The 23,433-nt window shown below is 33.7% G+C and overlaps 1 pseudogene; it reads right to left on the bottom strand.

Moving 5' to 3' along the window:
- Positions 1-2,350: 2,350 nt before the first annotated feature.
- On the bottom strand, positions 2,351-3,966 carry LOC120350266 (annotated as a pseudogene).
- Positions 3,967-23,433: the final 19,467 nt, after the last annotated feature.

The raw sequence follows: 23,433 nt of genomic DNA, 5'->3' as shown, positions 1-23,433 counted from the left end.
CTGAAAATAAAATAATTTATTGTAAAGATCTTGACTCGATTATAATTGAACAATGAAGTAGATTGTATAAGTCGAAAACAAATTTATTCAGATTGAATGAGTTAGAAACAATTATTGGCTTATCATTAATCAAAAAAAGATCATTATAAATTCCTCTCGGTTCTAAGTTTTATCTTGGAAAGCTGTGGGATATTATTATGCAAAACAAAAACAACCTGGTGGTCTTTATTGTCAAGCTGACAACAACCTACATAACCTAAAATTTTCTCAAACCTAGGAAACAATTTCGTTCAAGTAGCAATAATAATACTGAAATAATTTGATAATCATAATTAGTACAAAAAGGGGATTGATGGATGCACAAAACCAAACACTACGGACTTACCTACCTGACCAGACATAAATGTGGCTTAATAATAATAATATTTAATGTAACAACTAAAGATATTATGTAAATGCAATAATAATTATTGTGCTCACCTTTGATGGAAGTAACGAGGTTTTTGATCAGATTCATCTTGTTGTTGCTGCTTTAAAGCCAATTGATAAATAATCTCGCTTCGGGAGGTCATTCTGCATCGCCTTCAATTTTTTATCCTGCAACAATTTCATCTGTTTAGGACCTATTAGAATATAATATATTATAATTACTTTTTACTCATTTCCAAATAATAAAAATAATCTAAAATCATAAAACCACAACCACATCATATATTATAGTGTGCAATCAATCAAACAATTTCTATTCATAACAAGGCTCTAAGAAAGCATACCTGCTGTTTGAAACTGTGATTCGTGATACATCAAAGGAGATAAAACCGTTCTTTTCTGTTTGAAATCTTTTATGAATAATTTAGTGTCTGCTACAGGTCAAATAGTCATCATTTTCCATAGGCCTTATTTATTATTAAATTCATGAAACAAAAAATTACCATTACATAGAAAGTTTGATTCAAGGTTTTCTCACTATTTACTACTACATAACCTTATTTACAAGCTTTTCATTGTTATAGATGAAATTTGATGTAAAGTTTATTAGTATTTATTATGGAATATTATGAAAAATAAATAATTGAGTATGAAGATTACTGACCTAGCTTCAATCTCCAGTTAAAAACAGTATTATAAGTTGGATATAACCATAGAAAAACGATAGCATAAGCTATTATTTACTTACGCTATTGTTTCTCTATGATATAACTGTGAGAAATCATCAACTGAAACGTGCACATGAAGAACAGATGTACGAGGTTTTCTCTCTACAAACTGTAGCCTACGAATATACGAGGTTTATATTTTGCTCACCAGATGGCAATAAAGAGCAAAAATCATCATTTTGTCGATTAGAATGTGTGAGATAAGAGGTCTTCTAACCAAAAATGCAAAAAAAAATTTTTGGAAAAAATTGAGTCACTGAGTTACGAGGTTTTCATTCTAAGCCATCGATATTCAGAATTCTCCTTCGCTTAGCGGTCAATGATACGTTGACGTAAACAGGCTGATCATCACACGGTAACCCCACATGACGAGTAGAAAGTTTCTTAACTGATTTTTTGCCTTTGATCACCCTATCCGCAACGTCACGACGAACAAACTTTGCAACTATACCAGGAGTCGGTTGACCAGATCCCATCTTCAATCTGTGACAACAGTCAATTGCCTCGGCGCCTATATTTACTCCGACGGCCTTACACGTTGCTATCACTAGATCTGTAACGTTCTCATCACCGGCACCGGCACACCATGAATCTCCAAAGTGTTTCTTCGGCCATATTGTTCGAGTGAGTCGAATTTATCAGACAAGAAATCAACACTCTCCCTTAGAATCAGATTCTCCTTTCGTGACCTTTATTAAATGTCACGGGCTTTATAATATTCACGAGTTTTATGATTAATCAATTATCATTTTATAATTACAGTGAATATCGTTTATAGTGACCTTCAAGGGACCATCAGTTTTGGGTCACTATAACCGATAGTCACTATATCCGATACTAGGCTCAGGAAGTACTAAAGTATACATTAGTGAAAAAACAGCATAAATAATGACACTTACGTTTTCGTTGCAGCATTTTATTCCAGGTAAACACACTTTCCAAACTGAAACGTCCTTTATATTATTATAATGTACTGTAAATTTTTAATAATTTTTATGAAAATTGAAACGAAATCACAAACGAAGTCACATTCAAATGAAAGTCCCGGTTAATACAGTATACAAATATGGCCCGTTCAAAAACTTCAGTAGGCTACTTCATAAATTTCATTTTAGTTTGAAAATAATTCAATGTTTCATAAAAAAAACTTGAACTCAAAATAAGAAAAAATTGAACTCAAAAAAATGTTAAAATTAGGTCTTTTTCAAAAAGTCTGTAATTTTCGTTTGTTTTTTGCACTTTGAATTGTAGTACGATGTTTGAAACTGTTTCTCTAGATTAAATAGAACATTTTTTGTTGCTTCATCTGCTGTATTTGTGACACTAAGAAATTGGCAAATTGTCTTGATCGCTTTACAAGCTTCAGTCAGTGTTGGTGGATTGATTTCCTCATCATTATCATTGTCTTTCTCAGTGTTTATAACGTCGTCTTCTTCTCTCAAAGTCGAAGTCAGCAATTCCTCATCACTTACAGCTGCCGTCGTTTCCAAATCCTTGTCTACTTCTTCATACTCTTCAAAGAAATCCTGAGACACTGGTTGAGCCAAACTTCTCCCCCATTCTTGTAACGACTCTTCTGTGCATGCAGATTCAATAATGTTATCAGACTGCATTAAAAATCCTGCATGTCTGAAACAGTTTTTCACTGTAATGGATGTGACTTCATTCCAAGCTCTTTCTAACATTGTAATTGCGTCGAGTACAGAGACTTTTGTTTCACATCCTTCATCCAAATCTTGAATGATTTGTAGAATGAGACGTTTCCGATAGTTGACTTTCAGAGACCTTATAACACCTTGATCCAAGGGTTGCAAAACAGATGTTGTATTAGGCGGGAGGAACACCAACTTTATAGATGTAAGATTTTCAACATGTGGATGTGCTGGACAGTTATCTACCATCAACAATATTTTATCATTTTTCAATTTCAGTTCATTGTCCCATTTTCGTAGCCAGAAAGCGAACAATTCACTTGTCATCCACGCTCTTTTGTTACTTTCATATGTTACTGGCAATAAATTAACATTTTTGAAACAACGAGGTTTAGCACTTTTCCCTATAACCATCAGCTTGCGCTAATCACTCCCATCCATATTCACGGCAACTAAAACAGTTAGTCTGTCTTTTGACAATTTCCCCCCCGTGCACTTTTCACCTTTGAAACGTAATGTTTTTTCAGGAGTCAGTTTGAAGAAAATTCCAGTTTCATCAGCATTGTAAATTTTTTCATCTGGATAAATATCACGTAATTTTGGCCACACATTGTTTAACCAGTCTTCAGGAATACCAGTTGGAACTGCTGCTGCCTCACCACTTATTCTACCACTTGTGATTGCATGGCGCTGGCGAAATCGTTGTATCCATGCAGATGTAATATCGCGAGGTCTACCCAACTTCTCAGCCAAATCATTTGCTTTACTCTGCAAAATTGGACCGCTTATAGGAATATTATTCGCTCTTTGTATCTTGAACCATTTCAGCAACGCTTGATCTACGTCATTGTTTTGACTAGGACGAAGTTTTTTTGATTTCATAGAACTTGTCTCGAAGCTCTGCTTAATTTTATCGCGATTTTTCCATATTACCGAAATTGTTGAATGTCCAACCCCTAATTCCTTCGCTATGTCCCTATTTGCTTCACCATTCTCAATTCGCCAAATGATGTGCGATTTTTCTTCAATAGTGAAAGTCTTACGGGAAGAAGCCATATTATCAACACTGTATACAATTTAAAATAAGAGTTCTGTTTGTAAAATTTAATGAAACATGCACTACACACACTAATATAACACACACTTTACAGTAACAATCCAATCACACATGAAACCGAAATACTGTAGGATGCAACAGAACCGAACGAAAGGCTGAATTGAACTGAATGTCTGAATAGGCCTATAATGTTCAGAGGAATGCACATTTCACGATTTCGTAATAAAAGACTGACCAATAATACGGCTCAACTAGAATAAATACAGACATGATGATTCCTGTCTGGAGAACATCCTGTTTACTTAACGTTTCGTCATTATATACGATATTATTTTCCTCATTTTGATAGAAATCCGGTCATAATAGCCGATATGTGATTATAATCGATGTCACTATAAGCGATATAATAAAGCATTGTACGCATAGCAAACCAAACAAGGGGCAGCTTTCCGGTCACTATATCCGATAGGTCATTATAGCCGATGTCATAATAAACGATATTCACTGTATTTAATATGCAATAGAGATTCAAATTAGATTTTTTTAGTATTCAAAGTGTATAGTAAGTGTTTAATAAATTCAAATTGTGAATAGTAAAGTTTTAAGAACTCAAAATGTATAGTGAGTGTCAGTGGCGGCTCGTGGAGGAAAATTTAGGGGAAGCCCAGATAATATGAAAAATCGAATATGACATAGGCTATCAAGTATGGGATTTGAAAGATGCATTCCTCATTATTCCCAATTCCGTTTGGTGTAGAAAATGAGTCATTTAAGAAAAATATTGAAAATAATAAAACTATAGTTTAAGCATGCCTGAAAGTTTGTAAAATGGCGGCCATTTTAAATTTTTGATGGCGAATATCTCGACAACCGTCCATTTTACAGAAAATTTACAAGAGACAAAAAAGTTAGCAAATTTTTTCACGATTCCAATGATACCTAATTTATTAAGATTGGTCGAAGAATAACAGAGAAATTAATTTTTTTCGTACTGCATGCATGACCACTTTTCACCATTTAAAGATCAATATTAATTTTTTAATTCCAGATGTATTTAAGATGAAGCTTTGAAACTCGGTATGGCTCCATATGGGCAAACAGATGATTTTACAATGGTTTTCAGATGATAATGTTTGTCTTGTAAAAGTATTGTTGTTTCATTAAAAGTAAAGAACCAGATGTAGTGCTTCCTATTTCTTAGTCTCACGTTTCCTAGGTCTTATTTCTATCTTAAATTTCCAGTTTCAATATTTTCCTACGTTGCTTCTACACAAATATTTAATTATTGTAATGGAATTTAGTTCGCTGGAGTACACCGATATTCACTTCATGTATGGAGCAGCTCTTGGCAATGCGACCGAAGCAAGAAGAATGTATGCAGCTGCATTTCCAAACCGCCGTCTCCCTTCCGACAAGGTGTTCACAAGAACTCACAATCGGCTGAGAGAAGTTGGTTCATTTGAACGGAACAGGGTAATTGCTGGTAGGCCTCGAGCAGTTCGAAATGTTGCTTTTGAAGAGGAAGTATTGCAGAAATTCGATTTCAATCCTAGAACGAGTACGAGAGCAGTTGCAAAGCAAATCAATTCAAGTGCTTCTTCTGTGTGGCGTGTACTAAACAAGGAAAGACTTCACCCCTTCCGCTTTCAAAAAGTTCACTCATTGGTTGAACGCGACTATGAGCCAAGAGTAAACTGTGCCCGTTGGTTTCTTCAGCAAGACATTATCCAACCAAATTTTCTAGAAAATGTGTTATTTACCGATGAGTCCAGCTTTACAAGAGAAGGAATCTTCAACTCTCGCAACAGTCACGTCTGGGCCTTAGACAATCCTCATGAGGTCAAAGTGCGTGGTTATCAGCATAGATTTTCGCTGAATGTTTGGACGGGTATCTTAGGTAATCGCGTGATTGGACCATACATTCTTCCTAATCGTCTGAATTCTCCCACGTACATTACTTTTTTAAGAGACATACTACCAGAACTTTTGGAAGATGTGCCTCTTGCAAACAGATATAATATTTGGTTTCAACATGATGGTGCCCCTGCTCATTTCGGAAATGTTGTTACGGACTTTCTGAACATGACCTATCATCAGCGGTGGATTGGGCGGGGTGGACCAGTACCGTGGCCCACACGTTCACCTGACCTCAACCCTTTAGATTTTTTTTCTGGGGCCATATGAAAGACCTTGTTTACAGCACGCCAGTAGAAAACGAAGAAGACCTTGTGGCAAGAGTGGTTGCTGCAGCAGGTGCCATTCAAGATGATGAAAATGCTTTTATAGCAGTTCGACGGTCCATGATTGAAAGGTGCAGACTGTGTAATCAAGTTGAAGGACGGCATTTTGAGCAATTGCTGCATTAGTATCAGTGAACCGATTTGAGTGAAATTAATATTTTTCAATGTAAAATAAATTTGGAGGAAAGTTATTCTTGTATATTTCTGTAATAAGAACGGTTTTCATGAAATTATAAAAAAAATTAATATTGATCTTTAAATGGTGAAAAGTGGTCATGCATGCAGTACGAAAAAAATTAATTTCTCTGTTATTCTTCGACCAATCTTAATAAATTAGGTATCATTGGAATCGTGAAAAAATTTGCTAACTTTTTTGTCTCTTGTAAATTTTCTGTAAAATGGACGGTTTTCGAGATATTCGCCATCAAAAATTTAAAATGGCCGCCATTTTGAAAAATTTCAACGAAAAAATTTTTTTTTATTTTTTATAGTTGAGTCTTTATAGCATAAATATTCATGCCAAATTTCAGATCAATACAACATTTCGTTCTTGAGATAAAAATTTTTAAGTGAAAAAAACAAAATGGCAGCTATAAGGATAACCGCTGAGTTTTGGACACTTCAAATATGACATTTGTAGTCTCCTAGCATCCAGGTACAATACCCTAAAATTCTCGACACTACTTCTGAAACACCCTGTATATGATAAGTTATGTTCAATGAAATAGAATCTATGAGGATTAAGTTATTAACATTTTGCTAAACCCAGCTTTAGTGACAATATTTACTTTTCCCAAAGATAAAGAGCTGAGGAAAAAATGGACAAGGTGTAGAAAGATTCTAAAGTCACCAACAATTCGGCTGTGTGTATCAATAATTTTAGAGCATCAGGCATTATTGAAGAAGACAAGTTTTTGTGTGAAGATGGTTCTTTTGTGACTGTTCCAAGAAGAAAGTAAAACGATGTGATGGTGCCTTCCCTACAATTTTTCCAAATCAACTTTCTTACAACACAATTAAATCGTGTGTAAAGGTATTGGGCAATATATTTCTGAACAATTAGTACTGCAACATGAAGAATAATAATAAGTTGCCCCAGCAAGCAAAGTCGCGAAAATTGATAACATTGAATTCTTAGGCTAGAATAAAATAACGATAATTATAAACTATGTGCATGTGAATTGCACTTGAATGCTAAGTGCATGAGAATAAATAAATTCCAGTTACCCCATCAAATGATTACTTCTTTAATAAACCTTAATTGAATTAATGAAACTAAACCTTATTTAAATTCTTAAAAATGATTTTGAACAGTAATAAGTTATTAGAGAGAGCTGGAACCTAGCTGATGGCAGTAAGTTAGTCCACCAAACAGGGCGGCCATCTTGTTTTATGCTCAGGTCCGGTATTTAGGAGGTCCTGGTTCTTCGTACTTTTCTTTTTCCTTATTATCAGTAGTAGAATTTTTAAAGTTCTCGCACATCAAGCACTTATCTTTCTTTGGGTTATGAAAGCCAATATTGAAATTTGATTTGAATATTTTCCTAATCACTTGATATTTGACAGCCGTTTTATTGTTCAACATACTTTGCTGTTCATAGTTTCTATAAAGGTTAGATAGATTTTTGAACTCAACAGGCAGGTATAATTAAGTAGAAGATGCACGGCAATAATGTGAAGGATCGGCTAGAAGAGAATTTATAATTCTATCTCTGCTGTTGTATCTCTTTCAGGTGTTTTATTAGGTGGTATCTTTCTTCCTCTTTTATCAGCTTTTGGTGTATTCAATTCCAATTTACGGTCAAAAGAATACTCTGCTTCAAAGTGAAGCAGTCTCTGAGAAATATTTAATGCTTTTGTTAGAAACTCTTGACAAATCCTTACTTTTTCATTATTTAGGAATAAGTAATAATTCATAGTACGACCACGGCGACTATTAAGATAGTTGTGTAAGTACCTTTCTTCTCTACTTGATCAATGCATGAGATAAGAAATTGTTTTTTCTTGTTGAATTTCCATAGCCCAAAAGTTTTGAAACAAATTTTGCCTTTCTTCTTCAGTGAAATTCATACTACAATTATTTTGGCATTTTTCATGTAAACACGAATTGAATTGGGTCCTGCTTTTTTTTGCAACCATTCGTTTATTTGTCTTGCTGACATAGTTTAATCCGTAATTTCCTCTCCTTTCGTAGAAGGCTTTTAGGTAACTGTTCTTCCTTCCTCTTACGACCTCGGTTCCCAACACTTTCAAAACCTTCATCCCTAGGAAAGTCACGTTTTCTTGTAGAAATTTGAAATAAAAAAATTGGCTTTTTATCTATCCACTTTACTTCAAAAAGTCCAGGAGTGGTTGACGTCCAATAACTGTCACCCCGATGTTTGAGATTTTTTTTAACCACTTTGCTTGGCAAATGTTTTCTGTCTTTGTGAATTGTTCCACATGCTTGAACTTTCTGACCCTGTAAAACCTTGACAAGCTCTACAGAGCTGAAAAAATTGTCACAGAAATCTTTATGGTTATGGCCAGTAATCTTTGTTGTCAAATCCTTCACTACTCTAGTAGCAAGGTTTTTTTCAGCACAATCTCTATTTCTCCCAGTATAGATTTTAAATTCACATATATATCCAGTCTCATCAGCTCGAGTCCATACTTTATATCCCCTCTTGATTGGCTTCAGAGGCATATATTGCTTGAGAGATGATCTTCCTTTAAATTCTATCATTGACTCATCAATGGACATGTATTCTGTTGGGCCGGGCTGTAATGATCTAGGAATGTTTGAGAGATTGTATCTAGAAAGGGTTGTATTTTATTGAGTTTATCAAATCCAGGCTCACCAGATTCAGGTATTTTCTGGTTATCATTGATATGGAAATTTGATAATAGCCACCCAAATCTGTTCACTGTCATGACTGAGGAGATATAGTTGTCACGTAACATGGGATCAGATGAGCAGTCTCTATAACTAGGCATTTTTTTCACATGCATTATGATATTTATGCCGAGAAATGTTTTCAGTTCTTTTGCATCGGTTGGGATAAAGTTGATAGCTCCACCTCTTTGTTGAGAGCAATATAAGTTTGTTTCATAGGTAATTTTTTCCATGAGTGTGTCAGGGAAAAGGACTGAAAAGTATTCAATTGGGCTGGCTATATTATCGGGAACAATGGGTCCAGACTTGTTTGAAAAATCAAAGCTATCATGTGGTGGCTGTTTGAATGAATGTTTCCAGTCATACCCAATTTCATTATGTAAGCGGACACATAGTGGAATGTCATTCAATTTCATTCAGTTTCATTCAATTCATCAAGATCTTCTAGAATCCCATCTTCATTTTCAGTGAGCATTGTTATTGCATCAATATCAAGGGGCTCAATATCTTCAATGACTGGTTCATTGAGACTTACTGGATCATTGTTGGTGTCCAAGTTGAACATACATGCCACTGCCACTTCTTCATCATTGTTATCTTCTTCATCAAGACCATCTTCAGACTCCAAATCACTCGAGAGATCCTCCCAAATTTTATAAATATCCTCTTCTTGTAGATCGAGAATATCAACTCCATCTCTGCCAAAAGACATCATAAAAATAAGAACGGATGGGGTCACATTACTTTACCATTATAATCATGATCGATCACTGTAGTGGAACATTACCAATCATAAACAACGAATTGAATAAATTGATGGATATATCAATTCAATTTATCTTTGAAAATATAGATTTAGATGCAAATTACAATTCTATTATATAAGTTCAAAGTGTGTATTATAAGATAGACTACAAGTAACATTTGAGGTTAGGTTACTCACAGTGGTCCCATGGTATGACCACCTTTGTTTCTTCCTCTGCTCGTAATATTATTCTTGTTTTCCTTTAAATTCTATCATTGACTCATCAATGGACATGTATTCTGTTGGGCCGGGCTGTAATGATCTAGGAATGTTTGAGAGATTGTATCTAGAAAGGGTTGTATTTTATTGAGTTTATCAAATCCAGGCTCACCAGATTCAGGTATTTTCTGGTTATCATTGATATGGAAATTTGATAATAGCCACCCAAATCTGTTCACTGTCATGACTGAGGAGATATAGTTGTCACGTAACATGGGATCAGATGAGCAGTCTCTATAACTAGGCATTTTTTTCACATGCATTATGATATTTATGCCGAGAAATGTTTTCAGTTCTTTTGCATCGGTTGGGATAAAGTTGATAGCTCCACCTCTTTGTTGAGAGCAATATAAGTTTGTTTCATAGGTAATTTTTTCCATGAGTGTGTCAGGGAAAAGGACTGAAAAGTATTCAATTGGGCTGGCTATATTATCGGGAACAATGGGTCCAGACTTGTTTGAAAAATCAAAGCTATCATGTGGTGGCTGTTTGAATGAATGTTTCCAGTCATACCCAATTTCATTATGTAAGCGGACACATAGTGGAATGTCATTCAATTTCATTCAGTTTCATTCAATTCATCAAGATCTTCTAGAATCCCATCTTCATTTTCAGTGAGCATTGTTATTGCATCAATATCAAGGGGCTCAATATCTTCAATGACTGGTTCATTGAGACTTACTGGATCATTGTTGGTGTCCAAGTTGAACATACATGCCACTGCCACTTCTTCATCATTGTTATCTTCTTCATCAAGACCATCTTCAGACTCCAAATCACTCGAGAGATCCTCCCAAATTTTATAAATATCCTCTTCTTGTAGATCGAGAATATCAACTCCATCTCTGCCAAAAGACATCATAAAAATAAGAACGGATGGGGTCACATTACTTTACCATTATAATCATGATCGATCACTGTAGTGGAACATTACCAATCATAAACAACGAATTGAATAAATTGATGGATATATCAATTCAATTTATCTTTGAAAATATAGATTTAGATGCAAATTACAATTCTATTATATAAGTTCAAAGTGTGTATTATAAGATAGACTACAAGTAACATTTGAGGTTAGGTTACTCACAGTGGTCCCATGGTATGACCACCTTTGTTTCTTCCTCTGCTCGTAATATTATTCTTGTTTTCGATTATATTACTATTTCATATGATTAATAAATGTAATTATAATAATAATATCAAATAAACGAATGCTTACCAGTGAAACAAAGATGTAACTGATTTTCAATCTTCAGTCATCTGGAATGCACTACGATAGTGTGCCACACACATCATAATGTCGTTCTGCTTGCAAATCATATGTTCCATTGTTATAGTTCCATTTGTATCTGATGGATTGCATCCCTGAAAGCGAATCTCACTATAGCATAGAATGAGTTGCCGATGCTGCCAGCAAACGACAGAGAGAAACATAACAAACACAACTAAAAAAAATCATCAAATTCGGTGCTCACATAGAAAGTTATTGAATGTCAAAATATGAGGCTCCATTTTTATTTATATAGATTTGTCAGCTGTTGAAGAAGGAAGCACTACATGAAAAATATTTGAAATTTGTCAGCTGTTGAATGATTAGAAATCAAAATGAGCTTTCTTCTTGTTATAATAGTGTCCAGCTGTTAGATTGCATATCACCTATTAGGGAAAAATCCATTCGTCTGAATGGAACTTTGTAAAAATTTGAAAACAAGCTTTATTTCCACGTTTCTGTTCTACATCTTTTTTACATGAAAAAAAAACTTTTTTCTCAACTTTTCCATGTGAAAAAAACTGAGTTGAAAAAAAAGGTCATAATTTTCACATGAAAAAAAAAGTTCTTGAGTTGTCTGGGTTTAACCCTAGAACTGATGAGCTGTTTTGCCTTAAGTGATGGGCTTTTTTGAAGCAGCACACAACATAATCTTGGAAAAATAATAATAATTAGGGAAATGCTATAAACATAATATTATTATATATCATTTTATTCAGAAAATTATGAACTATTAGCATACATAAAGTTGACAAACTCACCCTACTCACCTTATCTCCTTCACGAGTGATACACAAAAATGTAGATGTAGACAGTTTTTTCACTTTTGTATTTTTGACTTACACGTCATATAAATCACATAAAGAATCAAGTCTGTGGAATTCCAAGATATACAAAATATGCGCATTTATGTCCTCTTTCAAAATATGTATAGAAATAAAACATTTGTCCACTCATTATTTTTCTATAAATTTCTATTTGTCACTATGTACAATCTTCATTTTTGAAGCCGCGCACTACACTTTTTTGGAAAAATTGTAATAAATTGGAGAATGCATCTTCTATACCATTATTATATTACTATTTAATCAGAAAATTATGAGCTTTAAGTATGTATAATATATAATATTACAATGTTCATATTTCAAAAAGTTTAGTAGTCATTTCTGAGTAAAGACTATTCTGAGTCACTAGAAGAAGCCTTCCTCTTCCTTCCACATCTCATTGGCCTCCAAAAGTGTTTCAGCTGGTGGAAACGAGCTGGATGTACTCCGCAATTACATCCAGGGCACCAGTAATGGCTTCTTCCCCTTTTTTTGAGTGGCCCACACACTCCACACAAACGTTCCTGTCGACCTGGAAGTTGGTGAGGACTTATGAACTACCTTCTTGCTGCAGTTCAGGAGCTGTAGGTTCATCACAGTCTTCTACTGCTCTTGATAATTCTTCAACTACTTGGACGATAATTTTTTTGCATTCCATGGGCTTATCTGTATTTCTTTCATACAACAAGTATGAATTGAGAAGAGCCATGTCAAGAAAATTCATGAATATTTTTTTCCAGTACTTTTTGGTTGGCCTAGTACAAGACACATGGTATATGGACTTATCACTTGAATCCACTCCTCCCATTGATAAGTTATATTTGTGGATTAAATCTGGCTTCACTGCCTGTGCCCCACTCTTACTCTTTATCATTTTATCTTCAGCATGGCAGCCAGTTGTAAGAAGATAAACTGGCTTGTGCGTTTTCTTTTGCTTGTATCCAACTAACAGCACGGGTCCACTCCGGTAATATATACTCTCCTGCACTCCTAATTTATAGTTCACAACCGACTTTGAAATTTCTCGAGAATTCTTATTTATTGTGACTGTAACAAAAGTTTTGCGGCTATAGAGATGACTAGTGAGTGGCAATTTTGTTTAGTAATTATCAATAAATAGATGGTAGCCTTTGTCCAACACATTTGCTCTTGTCATCAAATCCATCACCACCTTCTGTGTGAACGGCCCTTCTCCCAACAAGAAGTCCTTTCCACTGTACATAGAAATTTGCAATACATAACTTGACTGACTGTCACATAATTCGAACTTTTTTATTCCAAATCGGGCGTGGCGTTTTTGTGGCATGTACTGGATGAATGTACACCTGTTCTTCATCCCAATCATACTTTCATCCAAAGCCAGTTTCTGAGCAGGAATGAAATGGTGCAAGAATTTTTTGTTCAGGTAATCGATGAAAATTCTTACTTTGAATCATGGTTCGTAGCCTGGCTGTCCTCTTTCTCCCTGTTTCTTCGAACTTATGTGGAACATGGAACAAATTAGTTGAAATTGATTCACCGTCATTATTTTATGATAGAATGGCACCTATAGTGATGAAGCAGTGTCCCAATAGTCAACAACATTCTTTCTGCGAGTCAATCCCATGTTTAGTAGAAGAGAGATAAATTTTTTCATCATTGAAATGGTAATATTAGCCCATTGTTTTGCCCTAGAAAACTTTTTCATATTGCCAGACGTTCGCTTTTGTTCAATCGTTTTTTCCGCGTATTTGTTTGTCTCCTCTGTTAGGAGCTTCCAAATTGTATTAGTAAAAAACAACATGAAATATTCAATGGGAGCACTATTTCTGGGTGGACAGTCTCTTACACCTGGATTTCTTACACGAAACTTTCCAGTAACATCAAATTCATCTTCAGCCGGATAAACTCTACACCAATTTTGATTAGAAACATTATCATTATTATTGTCTTCCTCATTATACTCTTCACTAACTTCTTCTTCTTCTCCCCTCCCTTCATTCTCTCCAACTTCATTGTTTACAAAAACTACTGGAATTCTCTCAATATCAATATTTTGAAGTTCTACAGGCTCAATAATGTTTGGCTCAACGTTTTCGGTATTTGGCTCAACGTTTTCAATGGTTTTTAGCGAGGTATTTTCATTGTCTTCAAAATCGTCATTATCTTCATCAGAATCAGTTGTCATATTATTGTCTATATCACTTCCACTATCAATATCGTAGTCATCTTCATCATCTTCCAATGGATCACTCATCTCGAAGAATGCTGCAATCTTCCTTGGAGAAAGATTTTTGCTCATCTTGAGCTGGGAAAATTTCTATAATATTACAAAACAATAAATAAAAGAGGTTGTCCTTTGATTGTTTTGTGATATGAATTTTATCTGCAAAAACACTGACTAATCACACATCTGTAAAAATTATACCGGTATAATAACTAACATTTTGTATCAAGCTGAATCGGTACATGTAAACACATGGTTGTTTATACGGAAACACGTAAACACACGGTTGTTTATACGGAAAAAACAACAAATTACCGAGTTTACAACCTATATAAATACTAAAGAATGATATAATATAATATCTACTTCGATAATTACTGAAAAATAACAGGAAATACGAGTAAAAAACTGTACTGGAGAGCAAAATTGGTTCAGAAACAATCAGTCAAACGCTCGGGTTGCGAACTGAGTCGAACAGGAGAGATGGCTGCTTTGACGGCTGACTGACCGAAATGTTGCCAACCTAACGACACATAATCATACATCAGAATCTTCACCAGAATTTTCTCTATCGAATGGAATCGATACTCGATACATTCGATTAGTTGATTCGGTCGATAAGTCGATTCCTGCGATCGACTGCTAATGCATCGCATTTGCGACGTTATCACTTAAGGAAGGATTTTTTGGGTCGCAAATGCGACGTCTATCATTTTTAGGGTTAAAGCATTACCACACACCAGGTCGTTCATAGTTTTTTTACTTTCCTTGCCCTATTACCATAGGTAAGGAAAGTATTGCTTTCCGAAAAAAATTAAGGTACCCCAATTTCTAAATTTCTATACGTTTCAAGGTCCCCTGAGTCCAAAAAAGTGCTTTTTGGGTATTGGTCTGTATATGTGTGTGTGTGTGTGTGTGTGTGTGTGTGTGTGTGTGTGTGTGTGTATGAGTGTATGTGCGTCTGTGTACACAATATCTCATCTCCCAATTAATGGAATAACATGATATTTGGAACTTAAGGTCCTTGAACTAAAATGATCTGACACGAACAATTTCGATCAAATGCAATTCAAGATGGCGGCTAAAATGGCGAAAATGTTGTCAAAAACAGGGTTTTTCGCGATTTTCTCGAAAACGGCTTCAAAGATTTTGATTAAATTCATACCTAAAATAGTCATTGATAAGCTCTATCAACTACCACAAGTCCCATATCTGTAAAAATTTCAGGAGCTGTGCCCCATCTATGCAAAGTTTGATTTTAAATTCCCAATTATCAGGCTTCAGATACAGTTTAAACAAAAAATTTCAAGTGGAAAAGATTGAGCATAAAAATCTCTACAATTAATGTTCAGCAACATTTTCACCTAAAATTGAAAATAAGCTCGATGTTCAAGAAAATAAGATTATTAAATTGCAAACTGTTGGCAACTGTTGATTCTATTAAATCATTCACTATGAAGATATAGCAGACTTCGTGTGTCTGCAACGTTATTGTCCTGTCACCAGCTGGCTTAGATCTTTAAATAATAGACTTGAGTTGCGTGGGAACATTAGCGTCAGTTGATCAATTTTCATAACGGCAAGGAAAGTTGTGTGATTGCGCCACACCAGATTTTTATTATTTGTATTTATGAGTTCAAGAACTCCACCTTTTGTTAGCAAAACGAATTTGAAACACAACCAGCTGACCCTTGACCCACAGTGTGGCAAAGCATTTCGAACAGGACAAAGGGACAACATGAAAAACTCGGACAAGGAACTGGCAGGGACCACTGACAGCCACTCAACCTGCAAGTGACCCCCCCCCTCCACCACACTCAAGTGATACTCTGGCTTCTGAGTCAGAGGACCAACTCCAGGCATCCATGGAGGCACTAGAGGCCCGCCTCATGTCAAACATGACCAATGCTACATCACTGCCTATCCATGACCGCCCTCCTAATGAGCAAAATGAGTGTAGCCCTTTCAAATCACTGAAGACACTACAGGACAGCTCCTCACCCTGTCCAGCAACCTCCATGGCAAGAGGTGACAGAAGTGTAATGGTGAAGGTCACCCAATCTTTGGTCTCCATTCACACGGCACCCCAGGACTCAGTGGTGAGTTGGCTGCTTCTCATATGGGTGATTCCCCTGCACTCTTGGGTGGCAACAGCTTGAAACACATCAGTAGAAGAAGAGGGAAACACATCAGTTGAGAGAAAACAAGAAAATTTGTTAGTCTTTAGCCAATTAAAAACCAACTTGCCTTCAAACAAAGAAAAAAAGGAAGAGGAGGAGGAAGGGTAATTGTTAGTTTGTAATGAAGTTTGTGAGTTTGCATATTATGTGTCAGTCCTTCTAACATAGAGGGTAGTATTGTGGGATCCCCATGTCTCAAATACATATGTGTTATGTAAATAAGTAACTAACAAAAATATAATTTAGATATTGATGATACAAGTCCGATATGTGTCACCCACATGTCTCAAATATATATTATTTGATATGTAAATATGTAACTAACAAATATATAGTATAAATAACTAACAAAAATAGCCTGTATCATGCTACATGGATCACCTAGGTGTATAGGTGTAGAAGAGGAAAGATATTAATATTGTTCAATATTCATTCAATTTATTGGAAAATATAGACATTAGGCTATACGTTTTCAAGACAATCTTACTGTCAGTAGGAGGATTATTTAGGAATACAGATGGCTCATGACTTTCATGAAAATGTTTCCATGGGCATTCTTTTTATAATGAGGATGTATTAAATGAGCATAAATAGTAGTTAGAAGAATAACTCACTATTCAGCTAAAATTCTTGGAAAAAATCTACCCATGAAAACTTTCATATAGTCATTCACCAAATCCACCTTTATTCAAAAAATTCATTCAAATTTCAAATTAAAAATTTTATTTACCATACAAAGAACATAATTATACATATCAAAAATGAATAAAAATGAGATATAATTTAATAAAATGAGATTAGGCTAATTTTATAATTAATAAAAAATACATTCAAGTAAAACGTGAATAGGCCTAAAGTAATAATGTATGGTAACTCTTATTAAAGTAACTCTGTAAGTAATAATGAGAAGTAACAAGTAATAAAATGTAATGTAGAATAAAAACTAAAATTAGATGTAAAAATGTCAACTTTCCTTGTGTGACTTGGCAACATTGTATGGACAATGGAAAAGGACATTTTGCAAACTATTGCTACAGACTCAATCTTAAGAGTTGCAAATTTAATAGTAGTTTATGCAACGGTTGTATAATAAAACCCTATAATGCATGAGTTAAATGTTAGTTAGGGCACGAGCAAGCAAGCATAGCGAGTGCTCTAAATATCTCACAAGTGCTTTAAAGGCCCAATACAACCATTACATACACCATCTTATCTATGGACATTAGTTATTTTTTCTGGAGTTGAAAGAATTTCATTATCACTGTCACTCATTATTAAGTAATTTATAATAATTGAAGTCAAGTTATCTGTAAGTGTACTTTAAAAATCAAGATATATTTAACAATTTATACTATATTCAAAGTATATACTTTACAATTTATACTAATTCTATTTATAATTAACTAATCAAATACAAAATTGAAATATACTGACAAACAGATACTGTACATAGTATAGCACAAAGAGATAGCATTATCACTTTTAGGATAGAAAATTAGGCCGCTGTTTTTTTTATCAGTTGGTTTTGAAATTAAACTTCGAACATGGAATTAATCTGGAACAGTTGTGTCGAAAAGTGACTGCAATGCTAAAAAACTCTCATTACAAAATTCCTGCAAAATTCTGTTTTGAAATTCATTATTTATTTGCTTCAGTCTTCCCTTTTACATATTATTTAATCAACTAAAATTCACACTTAGGGCTACTTCAAATCAATAAATAAAAAATCAGGTATCCATTAAATTTTTTTTAGACTAAATCCATGTACTAACAGTTTAATCTAAATCTAACACTTGCTTTCTTAAGCCTATATTATCATTCACCAACCTTAATGTTCGGCTCTGATGTTATCAATTAAAAATCGATGTGTAAACAAAAACCCTACTGAATACCTATAATCAACACCGCTACTCTATATTTAATCCTAACAAAGTTCTCTATATGTCATTTAATTACATTTTCAAAGTTATTGAAAGGGTACTTGATTTTTATTTTTCTATTTCATCAACTATGCTTCAGTTTATTTTGCATCATGATTAATTTAATCTATAAATTTCTCTTATGGTTCTATTGAATAACCTCTATTATAATTAAACAATATTTCCTGATCTTTCATAAAATAAGTTTTTCTTCAATTCATTTCAATCAAACTTCATTTTAACCACCTAATAATTGAAATCAAATGATAAATGTCTGAATTTTATGAATAGATTCTTTACTAAAATATTCTTTATCAAAATAATAGAATCAAAAATTATAACAAAATATGTTAGGCTATACAGAACATAATTCAGCCAGAAGCTCCATAATAAAATACCACATATTTTTTGCCATACATATGAATATGAATATTAAAGACTATATATATATATATATATATATATATTATATATATATATATATATATATATATATATATATAATAATTTCTCTGGATGTTGGACGACACATCCAGAGGAGTTTATTCATAAATTCATACATACATTACATTATATTACATATTTTTTAATATAACAATATTCAGGGTTTAGAAAATGATACCTCACTATATAATATATGATTGTGTCGAGGTTATCATCAAATTAATACCAATTTATGCTACAACAGATAATACAAAAATTCCAAAAAATCTAAAACTATATCTATTACCCTAAGCATCACCTAGTACAAAGATACTAAACCGAGGTACTATTTTCTACCTATAAATTACCTTATTTAAAAAGAATACTACTTAAATCTAAATCCTACTTACTATTAGTTCCTCACTACTTTGTATCCCAATACTGAATAACCAATGTCTAATTTTTCTTTTAAAGCTATTGAAATTTTCCTCTCCTTTGATTTCTAATGGTATTCTATTAGATATTGTAGGCCCTAAATATCCTAGTGATCTTTGCCCAAATGCTGTATTCATCCTTGGTACTTCTTGATTGTAACGTTCTCTTATTCTAGTATTATGGCTATGATTTATGATATGGTTCCTATTTTGATGTTTTTTCATATACCCTAATAACAGCAATATATACAATTGCCTAACGCTGAGTACTCTATTTTCTATAAATAATTCTACGGTTGGAAACCGGATTTCCCTGTTTCCCATTATTTTCAAAATGCGTTTTTGAGTTTTAAATAATGGATCTATAAAACTGAAGTTAGCTGCACCCCAAACTATCAGACCGTACCTTAAAAGAGATTAAACTAATTTTAATTATACAGTTTTTAACATTTCTTTGTCTATGATACGCCTTAATTGATAGAATTTGTATATAAGCTTCCTTATTTTGGCAGTTGTATATGTTATGTGCTTGTTCCATTTCAATGAATCATCTACTATTATTCCTAAATACTTTATATTGTCAGAGCGTTCTATTAGTGGGCAATTACAATTATTGTTACTATTTCTATCACATTTATGAAGCTTCATTGTTGTCATGTGTGGTTTTGTGCTATTTGTTAAAGAAAAAGCTAAAAATTTTGTTTTTTCTGAATTTAATGACATTAAATTATGTCTTAACCAGCTAGTGATTTTTGTTAGTTCTATCTCTGCTGTTTGGAACACTTCTTCCCAGTTTTTTCCTTGAAAAAGGAGTGCTGTATCATCAGCAAAGGCTATAACTCTACCTTGAATTTGAATGGAGCACAACTCATTTGCAAAGATCGAATACAAAATTGGTCCTAAAACTGTTCCTTGAGGTATTCCAAACTTCATGGAACCCTCTGCACTCATATGGTTCTCAACCTTTCAATGTAAGAATAATATAAATTAAAAAACACAGTCCCTTTTTATATCTGTATTTCAATACAAATAAAAAATGAAGTTTGGAAATGCCTTGATATTTCTTATACAAAAAGGTAATTTGGAAATATGTGACAAAGGGATTGTATTAAAACTGAGAGTTCTACTCGACTATTTTCTACTCAATTTTAGAACAATTGATTTTCTTGCCCAAGCCATGGCACATAAAGTTGACCATTCTCCTTCGGCCAAATCAAACCTCTAAAATAGCAAATCTCCCTTCACAGCATTCCTATGTATTTCATTTTGGGCATGAAGTAGATTGCTGCTATTAACTGTTTGGTTATGAAGCAGATGGTTTTCTGCTTGCCTTTACCATGAGTGAAAAAGGCATCAAGTATAACTGTTGCTTCTTTCCGTTCTGCAGTCAACTGCGTTGAATTTCCAAGCTGTTCAGAAAATTGTCTGTTACATGGTATATTGGAATTGCTCTTTTTTGTGCACTGATCAATATCGACAGCTCTTCAATGACTAAGCACAACCATACGGACAAGTACAAGTCTCACTACAAATCTTTACAAATGTTCTTATAGAGATTATTAATTGCAGCATTGTATCTGGTGATGCAATATTGAGATGCATCTTGTGGGTCTGCAACTTCAATTTCTTTATCAACTGATAAGATTGTTTTAGTAATTTCAGCAAAACTTCTAAATTCCACAATCCACTTATCTTGAATGAAATGTTGAAAAGCTGTCAGTTCTTCAAGAATAGTTCTTCTGGATTTTCCTTGCATAGTAGTCCTCACCTCATGCATAAATAGCCCTAGACATCTAGAAACACTTGACCTGAGGCTGCTATTCATCGAAGTCTTTGAAACTAAACCTTTTTCATTTATTTCTGACATCTGCCAAGCAGCCTCTAGAACCATATGAAATTTATAAGCATTGTAAATATCTTTCATTTTCATAATGCTCTCATCAATCGATTTCACTTTCAATACAAATCAGGATACATCTCTCACAAGTCTTTCCAAATGTTTGATACCTGTACTGGTGCGCTTCTTAGGGGGATATTTCTCTTTGAAAAATTGCATAATGAGCTCGTCATTCATTGCAAACTTTGCTACAGAGTCATCGCCCAATAACTGTCATATTAATTCTCTATATTTTCTCAAATCGGGATCAACTGGGGATTTTGAAACAGGCATCATCTTGTGGTCATTGCTGCTGATATATTTGTGAATACTCTCCTTCAAATAGCTGAGGATTTTCGTTCTTTTGTTCTATGAACTGGTCTGTAGTTGTTCATTCCATGTTTCACTGAATAAGTATAGTTATCTTTTTTTTCTCAATAGATTGGTCACTTTACGAATATCTTTCAAAGAAGCATTCTATCTCTTCAGGTCAATAAGCTGCTTAACTTCTGGCCAATCACTGTGATGGTTCGTAATATGTCTAGGAAAACATGATGGTACATATTTGTTGCAAAGTCCACATATGGTTATCTTCTGTTTTTTAGCTGCTTGAGCTTTTCTGTTACCTGAAACATTCACAAACAAATAAAATATAATCAGCAAATTAGTTTCTAGGTCAGAAATCTGTAGCAATAACATGGCTCATACAGAGAGGGAGAGGTGGAATACCTATAAGAATCTCCCCACCAATAAAAGCAATACACAACTTATCACTATCATTGCTATATTGATATATTCCATCATCAAATAGAATCAAAAACTCTTTATTGCTACAGAACGAACAATGCATATCATAAATAATTGATAATTCAAGCATACAGAAAAGATATAATTGACAAGAACTGCTATTAACTGTTAATGCAAGGGAAGTTTCCCTGTTCACATGGAGGAGTTGCTGCAGACCTGAGAAATTTCAACATTATTAATTCAGTTGCTTGATTAGGCCTACTTTTGATGAGCTAACCAATGAATATGTAATCTAATGTGAAAAATAATGATATGGCAAGTAGGTGAGAGTAAAAGTTTAGACTTTTGACAGATACTTAATTGCTGGCTAAGCAGCCCCCTCATATACACCAGATGCTCCCCACCACATTCTATCAATTCTAGATATATTTTCTAAGTCCTTAGAATAAGGATTAATAATTATTGAAGGGCTAAGTGGATGAAGGGGGTATGTTACAAAATTTAAGTTTTGAGATATTTGAGGAAGAATTTCTTGAGTGTCTACTTCTACTACATTAGCAAATATATATTTTTTGAAATTTATTTATATTACTATAAGTATTGTGATGAATCTTTCAAATAGATCTCATGAAAAGAGAGAAAAATTGTGATTACCTTTTAAAATGAAAGAATTTGCTAAAGGAATAGTTAGCGACCGAGCGATAAAGCTTACTTATCAGTAACTGTATATTGATAAGAGTACCGTTCTGTACTGAATATTTTTCTAGGAAAATTATTCAATAAAATTATAATTATTTTGCAAATAAAGCACAAATTATTTATGAATCGCTCACTGATTTTGAGGTTACACTTTGTTTACTATCGATCAGATGTTTTTAAACAGTTCGAACGCAGCTGACTGATTCAAAGTATTGTCAAATGTCACGCTGGCTTCACGTAAGATATAATACCATCTCTAAAAATCAAAACTATCCATAAAGGATCAAGAATTTCAAATAAAAAAAATAAAATGTATGTGTTATCGTTGAAATTATTTATTATTTAAGAAATTATATTATATGTCAGGTCTTATTGTAACTAAATAGGTCATAGCATGAAATTATATTATTGATAAAACGACAGAAATTAATTATAACAGTCTCAAACCTAATAAAAATTGTATAAGAATATTAATTTATTAATGATTTAATTCAACTGAACCACATGGTAATTAAATCTCTTTGGCAGGTCTAAGCCAATCACAGTGCATAGAAATAGCACCAAGAAGGTGATCGTTTGAAAGCAACACATGTTAATCTATTATCAGACAACAACCCTACCTTATCATTTACGCTAGCACATGTACATTGTATGAGAGGAACTATGTCTATAAGATTAAGCAGTTTTGAGAATTACCTAAATCAAATTATTATTGTAATTAAAAGAATTGTATTCTACTGCTTGCCACTGACGTCATGTCTACGTCACAAGCGTTCTACCAATGGCAAATTTTTATGCAAATTATTACATCGAGATTCTGAGAAGCAAGGTCTAGCCTAGAAGCTTA

The sequence above is a fragment of the Nilaparvata lugens genome, chromosome 3, assembly GCF_014356525.2.
Source record: "Nilaparvata lugens isolate BPH chromosome 3, ASM1435652v1, whole genome shotgun sequence".
Classification (NCBI taxonomy): domain Eukaryota; kingdom Metazoa; phylum Arthropoda; class Insecta; order Hemiptera; family Delphacidae; genus Nilaparvata; species Nilaparvata lugens.
Note: the sequence above shows the minus strand (reverse complement) of the source record. Positions and strands in the feature narration are given on the sequence as shown.